This window comes from Panonychus citri, unplaced genomic scaffold (assembly GCF_014898815.1).
Source record: "Panonychus citri isolate SS breed McGregor unplaced genomic scaffold, ASM1489881v1 Contig00018, whole genome shotgun sequence".
In the NCBI taxonomy this organism is placed as follows: domain Eukaryota; kingdom Metazoa; phylum Arthropoda; class Arachnida; order Trombidiformes; family Tetranychidae; genus Panonychus; species Panonychus citri.
Genome location: NW_026515423.1, coordinates 22,337 through 32,613, shown reverse-complemented (window position 1 = coordinate 32,613; position 10,277 = coordinate 22,337). Strand labels below are relative to the sequence as shown.

Below are 10,277 nucleotides of genomic sequence, written 5' to 3'. Positions count from 1 at the left end.
ATCCATGATCACAATTTTCGATATCATGTCAGTAAAAGAATCAATTTTAAGACGATCAACTTTTTTAATTGTTGACTTGTTAATTTTCAGTTAGTATGGTTGAAATTAAGGAATCAGTTTTTATTTCAATGATTGAACTCATTTAATTTCAGTCAGCAATTAAACTTGTTAATTATTCTTGTTGATTTAAGGTGAAGAGTCGATCAGCTCTTAATTGTATAATAATTAAGTAGCTAATCGAAATCATCTCTTGTTGCTAATCAGCTGAATAAACGACTGACGCGTTTATTGTAATATTTTCAAGGTTTCGTCCTTTTATCAGTATCTTGATGATCATTATCGTTATTTACTGATTATTAATTGAATGAACTTATACTAATGGTAATTATTTAATTAATTTAAATAATGAACATACAGGTAAAGTGTTAAGCTGAATACACAAATTATCATTTGTGATCATTTTAGTAAATATACAATTGAAATTATATTGTTATCCAATTTATCCGGTTTTCAACTAGATGATAAACAGTGCCCAAATTGTCGACTGTTAATTAACAATCAAATGAATTTTAAGGACCCAAATTAAACTTTATTCAGGTAACTCTGGTTAAACATTTAATCAGCCATTTAATTATACATTTAAATAACAATTGTTCTGCCAATGAACCAACAAAGTAAACAAAAAACATGAATTTCCATTCATGTTTTCAACGATCTTTCATTTTAATTAATCCCAATTAATTTGTACTTCTTAATTCTTAATGAGCTAAATAGTAATCAGTAATTAGCTAACAATCGAAGAAACAAAAATGAGACAAGAACAGTTTATTGACCTTCGATTAGACTTTAACGGTCTAAGGTTCTTCATTTGTTGATGTTTAGGTCAAATGATTATACTAGAACATAAAAGGAAGTAAGGAGTAATCCCTCTTGACCATTCGAATAGTCTCTCTCTCTCTTTTCGACTATTGTCCAGCGTGTAAATACCTTCGCCATAAGTGATAAGCGCGTGTTAGTCGGATGTTCCCTCGGTAACAATGGGCTGATGTAATAGAATTTGGATGTATATTTAATGTCCTTGCGAAAGCTCCGGAAGTTTATTGAAACAGAAAATGATGACCGTTGGTCATCAGACATAAAAGGAAAAAACATACGATAAGTTTTGGAACTGACGAATTTGCTGCTTGATAGATGAATAAACAAAAGTAAAGAAAGGAAATTACTTTCATCTGTTCTTATCTTTTTTTCTTATCAACATCTCACTCTTTCTTATTACTCCTGAACTTTCTCATGAGCTTCCATGTGTACCTTTTCCCATGGTTGGCAAATATTTCAAATTATATTCTGAGAAAACATAAAAACATTCGACTGATAATAAACTGGAAAAAGTAAATATGATAACAAAAAATATTGATAAACCCTCATCCTGATTCCTTTTATCGCTTTTTATCAACAATTTGATTAAAATTGTAATTGTTTTTCAATTCTATTGTTCAATTATCAAACTCAGTCCATCAATAATTCACGTTAGTCTGGAAAATATTTGAATTTTTCCAGAATTCTTAGCCATTTTGATCTCGAATTAATTAATCGTTGAAATTTATTAATATATTACCTGAACGTTCAGGGTAATTTGCTAAAATTTCGTGTTGATTCAAAGATAAGATAAGTATTAGTAAAAGTTCATATTCTCATGAATAGAGAAAAAACTTAAAAAGAGTCAAGAAAAGATCAATAGAACTCATTTCTTGTCCGATATTAAAAAATCGATTCATATGTTTGCAAAGAAGAGAAATAAGGAGGGAGAATGATGAGAAGAAAAAAAGAGAGTCCGTGTTACCCTGAAACACTTTGATAACGTGGCTCAGCTTAATAAGGCTTAAGAAGAAGGTAACAGTTTATTGGTGAAGAATAAGATGAAGATGAAGGAGCTTCTTAAGACTATCGCAAAAAGTCAGTCTCTTGCTCTTCTTGTTATTATTATAATGTAATAATATAATGTAAGTCTTATTATGTCTTTTCGATCAACCAAATTTTCTCTTTCTTTTCTTCTTCTCAGTATAAGGTAATTACCTTAGACTGAAAAATTAAGACTAGAAATTCGATTCTGTTTGTTTCCGATCACATTTATGAGTACAAGTATTAAATTAACATGAAAGGTTATGTCTATCAATTTTTTCACTTTTTTTATCCTTTTTAGTTAAAGGCATAACTTTTTTTGGTAATAGAATCTTGGATTTTTCTCGTGTGGGGTCAAGTTCATTTTCTATTGAAGGTAATTAAAGGTCCAATCAATGAAGAATGACCTTGATTCATTTTACTATTAAAACATAAATATTTCTTCCAGACCAAAACTGGTGAAATTTTTCACAAGTTCCATTGGGCTGAGTTACTGATTTTAATTGAAAACGAATTTTAATCAAAGATGAAGAACATTGCCAATGATGTTTTCATGGAGTTTAAATTGACAATAAACACTTATCTGTATCTAATCTGAATAACATGATAAAGACCAATGGTTATTGAAAATATGATTATCATAGTTATTATTATCCAGACCACTCGCTTTTAACAGTTAGTTAACAGATGAAACTGATTCTTATAAACACTAATATGATATGAAACACAACAAAACCATTTTGCATGAATTTGAAACTGTCCAGAAACAGTTAATTTAATCCAGAGACAATCTTGTGAATACAAAATTTACCTGCTTTACAATTACTAAAAGTTGTAATAATTATCTAAGCATTCTCGATGGTTTTTCAAATAATTTACTCCAATTATAGACTATGGTCTAGTTTTGATTCCGAATAATATTTCGATCAAATAGGATTAAAGTTGACCAAAAACACGACTAAGATGATGATAAAACTGATAATCTTTATGATTCTTTTGGATTGATTGATGAGAATCGATAGTTACAATTGTTATACTTTTTTCTCGATTGCAAAAGAAAATGAAAGAGATTTTTGTTCTGTTGATATCGATGAACATGATTATTCTTGTCGAAAATAACACAAAACTCATGTTGGAACTTCAATACCAGATAACAACAACAATAAGACAATAAAACAAACAAATAAACAAGAAAAAAGTAAAACTGATTTTCAATGAAATATTGATTCTCATCTTTATTTTTCTCTTTTTAAGGAAAATGTTGACAACTTTATTCTGTGAGAATGGTATTGATGTTGTTGATATGAATGATTCTGATCATGACAGGATAAGGAAAACCCCTTGAAGAAATGTCTCTCGTTTCATCTACAATTGGAACTTGAAATTAAGAGTTAGCTGTCAGAATCAGTTGATTGTTCAGTTCCTCAGGTAAATTGTCAATACATTTTCATCTTTTCCACCATTTCATGAGTATCATCTATTTGATTGAATTTCATGAAGAAAGAAGGAAATAAAATCGAATGTGTAATACTCACAATTAAAATTAGCAACTGATTGAAAACTGTTCAAGTTAATCAATTAATTTAAATTACTATTAGATTGACATGATGCAATATGATGTTGACACTTTTGCGAATTTGCAAGTTTTCATCATCTTGTTGTTGATGAGATAAACTCAGCAGGATCGAATAGCAATTTAAATGTCATTTGCAAATAATCTTTCGCTTTATTCAAACAAAAGAGTCGATTTTAATTAAAGTTCAATCAAAATTAAATTATCAGTTGGCAATGAAACCCTGGTTATTACAAGCAAATCAATTAACATTTATCACAACTATTAAACTTTAGACATTAGTGAACTTGGCAAGTTTAATAATTGAAACATCTTTAAATAATCAATTGAAAAACTCTGGTCCAATCATCAGCATAGGGAATTACAACGAGTTTTTCTCGGTGATGAAGAAAATCAAATAATGGACCGTTTTTATCAATTTTGTGAATAAATTCAACATTTTGTCTCAGAACAAAAACCAATTACCAATTATGCTATTTATAAAAGCCAATTATGTCTATTGTATCATATCCCCTGTTCTCGAGATGTGTAGGGTATGAACCTGATTCTGGTCGCTGAATGACCTCGAAATTCGTTATTCAGCAAAGGGTTGGAATGGACTGGATACGACAATTAAATAGGCAAAGTCTTACTACTCGCATTTTGAGCTTGATGGGTGTTTCGATTCAAAATCTTCCTTAAATTCAAAAGAAAATGATGATAATGATAAATTCACATTCACTGTCTTAGTGTTTTTCATCATCGAGCATCTTTAGTCAAAAAAGAGTGTCTATAAATTCCTTGTACTGATAATTACATCCGAGTTTTTTGTTTGAGCATTTAACTCGATAAAGTTTTTTGTATTCTCTATTTCAATGTTTCGTTTTTACTCAATGGAATCAAAATTGATTATAAGCTTTGGTTGACTGAAGAACAACGAGAACCAGAAATACAATATGAATGTTTCCTGGTAGAAGATCAGTTTTCTGTTACTTTCAGCTTTGAATAAACTTGTCTCTTCCTAAATTTACAGAAGGAAGAGAAGATAGAGATGATGAAATTGTTGATTATTAGTTGATTCTTGATGATGTTTAGTTACTGATGAACAAACTAAGAATCAAATTTTATCTGGTAAAGTGTCGATAAGAATGAAAGTAAACGGCATCAACCATTGCTGAAGACAAACACTTTTTATCATGTATTCTGCTTTAAACATGATAAGACTCTTTGCTCTCCCTAAGCAGACATCTCATCATCCTCATCTTCATCTTCATTCTGTACTTTTTACTCTCTCTCTCTCTCTCTCTCTTTCTTTCTTTCTTTCTTTCTTTTACTCTGTATAAGATAGATGAAGTTTATCCATCCAATAAGCACACACTCAATGATCAAAAGGTAACTAGTCTTTATCATCTTCATCCTTGTCTTCATCTTTTTCTCATGGGATCAACTTAACAGTATTAGTTGAGAGAATCAAGAAAAAAAGGTTTTTCTTTTTTCATCAAATAAAACAATTAAGTTTCATATCGATAATTATTGTTAACCACAACTGTATTTAATCGTCTTTAATCAATCAATATCACAGAATGATTAACATTTGAATATCCAAGTGGTTGTGCTTAAGAAAAATAATAAGCTTAATATAGTTCTCATTAAGAGATTCAGCTGAGTGAATTGATTGGAATTCGAGAAAAAATATTCTTTTATTGATATTTTTCCATATTCATTGGTTTCTCCATTTCTGATACATTATATATCTAATACATTGAATTGGAAAAGAAGCAAATTAAGTACAGGTAGTTACGGGCACCCTGATCTATTTGTTTCTAAATCGCCATCATTTTTAGATTCATGAGAATCATGAAATAGTGAATGAGTTATCATCTGAGAAATGAATCATCTGTAGTTTCTATTTATTATTACGATCAATAATATAACATTTACCTGACAGATCAACACGATTTAGAATTAGAAAAGATTATCTCATTTTATTTCTCTATAAATCTAAAGAAAAGATATAATAACTTTTCTGTCGTTAACTTTAAGAATTTGAAGGTAAGAATTTCACTGAAAACAACCAATAGAAAATAATCATTCGATTGTCTTTAAATAAGATTAAAAGAATTTTCGTTATTTTATTGGTTCAAATTTGAGGAAAATTGGTCCCTCTGGATTAAGAACCGCTGTTGGAACTTTGAATCGTAATGGATTCATGGTCTTCTCACAAAAAGTTATCCGATATTTAGAAATGATAGATGATAACAATTTACGAGCTTCTGCATTAGCCAAGTGCATTCGAGACAAGTTCGACCACCAAAGCCATAAGGTAAAAACGATAATGGTACAATGTTTTTCCTTTCATGATAATAGTTGTGTTAATATGCTATTTCGCTTATGAAGTGTATGTTGGTTCGTTACCTGTTACTTGAACTGAATCTCTCAGGGTCAAATGTCCATGGGTCTGGCCAATATCTCTCTGAATGGTGTATCTGCCAAATAGGAGCTTCGACAATCCAGCCCTTTTCAATCGTCAATCCATCGATGTTTACTTCTTCTGATGCTTCACGATTAATGATGAACAAAGGAGGTGGGTAGCAACGAAGTGTTTCAAGCCAAACCTTCAATTCATTGTATTAAGAAAATATTATAATATTATTATATTAATAATTGGAATGATCATTTAGACAGTAGAAGCAAATTACCATTTCTGTATAAGATTCTTCTTCCACCAATTCTGTTAAACTTTCTCTCATTTTATCCTGGACATGTTGATGTTCAGCGATTGAATAAAGACAAAAAATCAAAGCATTCGCAGTAGCTTCGAATCCCGCCAAAACAATGAGATAAATGTTACCTAAAAAAGATAACTAGTTTTAATTACAATTCAATCAACAGGTTAAATTAATTTTTCCTCGAATCATTGAAAAAGCAATTAAGAATACTGTCAACATGAATATCCAACATCAGGAGAAATTCCCAATCAATTGGATAACTAGAAATGGAGTAGATATCATACCAAATAATGAGAAATATAAAGGAATGAAGCAAAGAATAAGCCTCAATTCATCATGTACATAATAAAAATTGGGTTGGTCAATTGGTCAACACAAGAATAAATATTATGCATCAGCAATAATTCACTGAGTATTCCAACTATAAGTTTACCTCAGTGTTTTTGATCAGATGAACTTTGAATGGGTAAAAATGGATAACGAAGAAAATATGAAGAATCAACATACATGTATTACAAATTGATGGAGAAGTGATAAGAGGAAGAAGAAGACAAAAAGATTATGCTCATTCAGTTATTCTGATGGTAACAGCAGGATGGAAATGAAAAACAACATGACGATGCTGATGAGATTGAGGAAAAGGAAGAAGAGAAAGAGAAAGAGAAATAATGGCGAAATGAGAAAGAATAGAATGTGAAAGAAGCGATTGAATGTTTGATGCCAATTTTACGAGAAAATGTATTACATTGGATGAGAATGAAAAAAGAGCAACAACTCATAAAAAGCTATATAATTATTGTAACTGTTCAATATGACCAACATCATCTAATTCAGATTCTCCCATAAGCTTTTTCATGTTACTGCAATTTAATGGCCATTCCATAGCCTCTGATCCAGAAACCGTGAAAGCTCAAGATGTTGCAAAGAGAAGAGGAAAATATTAGTTAACCAAGTTATTGATGCACATGAAACAAGGGAAAAGGAAAAGGAAAAGATGAAGAAAGTGAGAAAATAGAAAAGAGAAAAGAGATTGAAAGAGATTATCTAATTTTGGACATAAATCTTATTTTTAGCTTTTTCAGGCTTAAATCCTTTTCATTTCTTCAAAGAATCTCAAATCTCTGGTTAGAGATTAATTGTCAATCTCGTGTTATTATTATTCAATTTTAAGAAAGAAAAGGTTCGCTTATAATTACACAGTTCGTAACAATGTCAACGGTAAACTTATCATCCTTATCTTCTTTCTCTTCCACATCCACATCCTCATCTTAATCACCTTCAAACATTTCCCTTTTAGTTACTTTCTCCTTTTCTCTCTAATCTATTCTTGATGTATGATCGTAACAAGAGACGAACCATAAATAGTTGTACCATGAAATTATTTCGCTTCGTATTGAACCTAATCAATAGTCAACATTTAGTTTAAATTAACTTGATTTTGATGAATGGAACAATTTAGTCAAATATAAAGGCATTTATAATATAGGATTATAATTGAATAAATTGTGATTTAAATGGTCAAATGGAAACAAGAAAACAGGCAATTAGATGTTCATCAATATTCACTTAATCATGTCGTTTCTGCTCAGTTAATGAGTTAATTTTGTGAACAATTAACAACAATTTATTGATGGAAATCTTAACCAAAGTGGCTTAAAGTCACGATAATCAGTCAAGATAATAATCTTCAGGTTGCTTACCGATTAATTCTTGTTGACTCAATTTACCATCAACGAGAAATTTCAACATGGATTCCAAGAAAACGGGTTTTCCCGGCTCATCATCGACCGATTGTGCTGATTTAAATTCGATGAAATATCTGATTTGGTTTTTCAGATTAGCAACAATTGAATTGGTCATTTTTCCAGAAGTCAGATAATTATTGATAAACTTTAATAAGTGTGAGAAAAGAGGAAAAGCTTCGGACAGAAGAACCGCATTGTTAAAAGCATTGTCGAAAAATTCGACAACGGACTTTACTAATTGATCATTTTCCGAATAGCAATTAGATTCCATTCCAAGAGATGTGCGACAAATTATATCGAAAGTGAATCGATGAATGTTGTCAACAATATCGACAATGAACGGTGCACCTTCGTCTACATTTTTTGGCCTGAGATGTTCAAGATAACTTTCAACACATTGGGAAATGATCGATGTCAAAGGAGGGGAATCAACTCGAAAACGACTCAATAAAGGTGATATTGTTTTCCTTGACCGTCTCCATGTTTCTCCACCAGTTCCGAACAAAGAATCTCTGAGAGGGACAATATCAATAACCAAAGATTCTCTATCTTGAAACGCCTTGTGCACGGAGATCTTTCTCAATAGATGAGCATCGTTCACGACAAGTCGACATCGATTCGGTGAATAGTAGCCGAAAATGTCTCCATACTTCTCAATCCATTCTCCCATAACTTCATGAGGTAATTTCTTGTCAGATGAGTTTTTTAGAGCGAAATGATTACCAAAAAAGAGATTAGGCCTCGGACCTGTTGGTGAAATTTATTAGTAAGATTAATGGATTAACCAATCACAGATCAGATCTCACTTTACGCAGCTAAACACTTGATCTTATTTTATTGTTCCAAACATGGAAAAAATATATCAAGTACTCATTGAAAGTAACAATAAATAAATTGCAATGGAATAATACTAAAAATATATACGTGAAATGTGAGTGGAAATTTACAATAAAGGAAACTGATTTGAATCAAGAATATTGGAAAATCAAAACTTTAGTTGTGACCGTGGTACAGAACCGAGTCTGAGTACCGTGAGACAAAAAGACGAAAAGAAGCAAAAAAGAAAAAAAAGGCCAAAATTCACCACGGTTAATTAAACACGAAGTGAAATGGCCTCAAGTCGTTTTATTCTGAATTTTTGGCGAAATATTCAGAATAATAAAACTTAAACGAAACAATAATCACCGAAATTTCAAGATAATTTAATTTTTCTGATTTTTGATGCGCGAAGTTTGAACGTCAATTAATGGATATTTTTTTATCCCATTTCAACTGAAAATTTATTTTTTATCGATAATTTGACCACATTTACTGACCTGAGTTCATCTGTAAATCGTAAAAACTAAATATAAAGTAAAAAGAATTGAATCTGAGAAGTGTTTTTGTCGTTTAGCTCTTTTTTGCTTTTTTGCTTCTTTGATTGGATTGGTTTTTAATAATTACTTGAGAAATAACTTGATGAGTATATTTACACCTTGGCAACTTGTTAAAGTATCGCTATCATCTTTTCAAGTCAACTGAAACATGAGAATCTCAAGGATTTCTATGATTGCATTGGAATAAATGTCAATCATTAATGAATTTTAGAATCAAAAATCTGCTGTAAATCTTAAAATCAGCTGTTTTGTGAAAACTTACCATTAATGTTTCTCCTTTTAAATGACTGAAACTTTCTGTGTTTCTTGAAAATCCAAATAACACAAATAGCAAATAAATAAATGATTGAAAATTTCAACACAATCAACAACATTTTGATGGATAATATTGAGAAAAATTAATTTTGAAAATTGATTCAATCAATTTGATTGAAAAACTTGTTCACATTCAACATTCTCACCTCACCGCCATCTAGTGAGTCTAATTTAAAATACTTCGTCCATTTAATTATTTTGATTATGTCCGTCGGTCATTATGGCCGAATGGTCAAGAGAACTGTGGCTTAGACCCAAAGTGGTAGGTTCGCCTCTTCTTGACTGATGAATTTGTGATTAGCTCTAATGTTACAAAGAGCTTTTTCTTTCCTTTCTTTTCTTTCTATCCTCTGTCTTTCTTCTTTCATTCGAATTTGTAACCATGATACTCATTTGTAAGTCTGCACATTGGCGGACAAACTCCACCCCCTTTCTTTCAAATTGATTGAGCGATTAACATTAATTTAGATGATTTGTGGACAAATAATCAAAAGTAGTTATCACTCAGAGCAAAATTTGCGGTGTTTCGAATTTTGGCTAATTGACTGCTTTAATCGATCGGAGAATTGCCGCACAGAAATTGAGTTAATCTAAATGGTTGAATATTTGAATTTCAACAAAGTTCATTTCAAGACAATTAATCATACATTTCGAGTGAAAA

At 30.7% G+C, this 10,277-nt stretch overlaps 1 pseudogene; it reads right to left on the bottom strand.

Moving 5' to 3' along the window:
- Window positions 1-5,558: 5,558 nt before the first annotated feature.
- LOC128394214 (cytochrome P450 3A31-like) lies at window positions 5,559-9,756 on the bottom strand (annotated as a pseudogene).
- Between the last annotated feature and the right edge of the window lie 521 nt (window positions 9,757-10,277).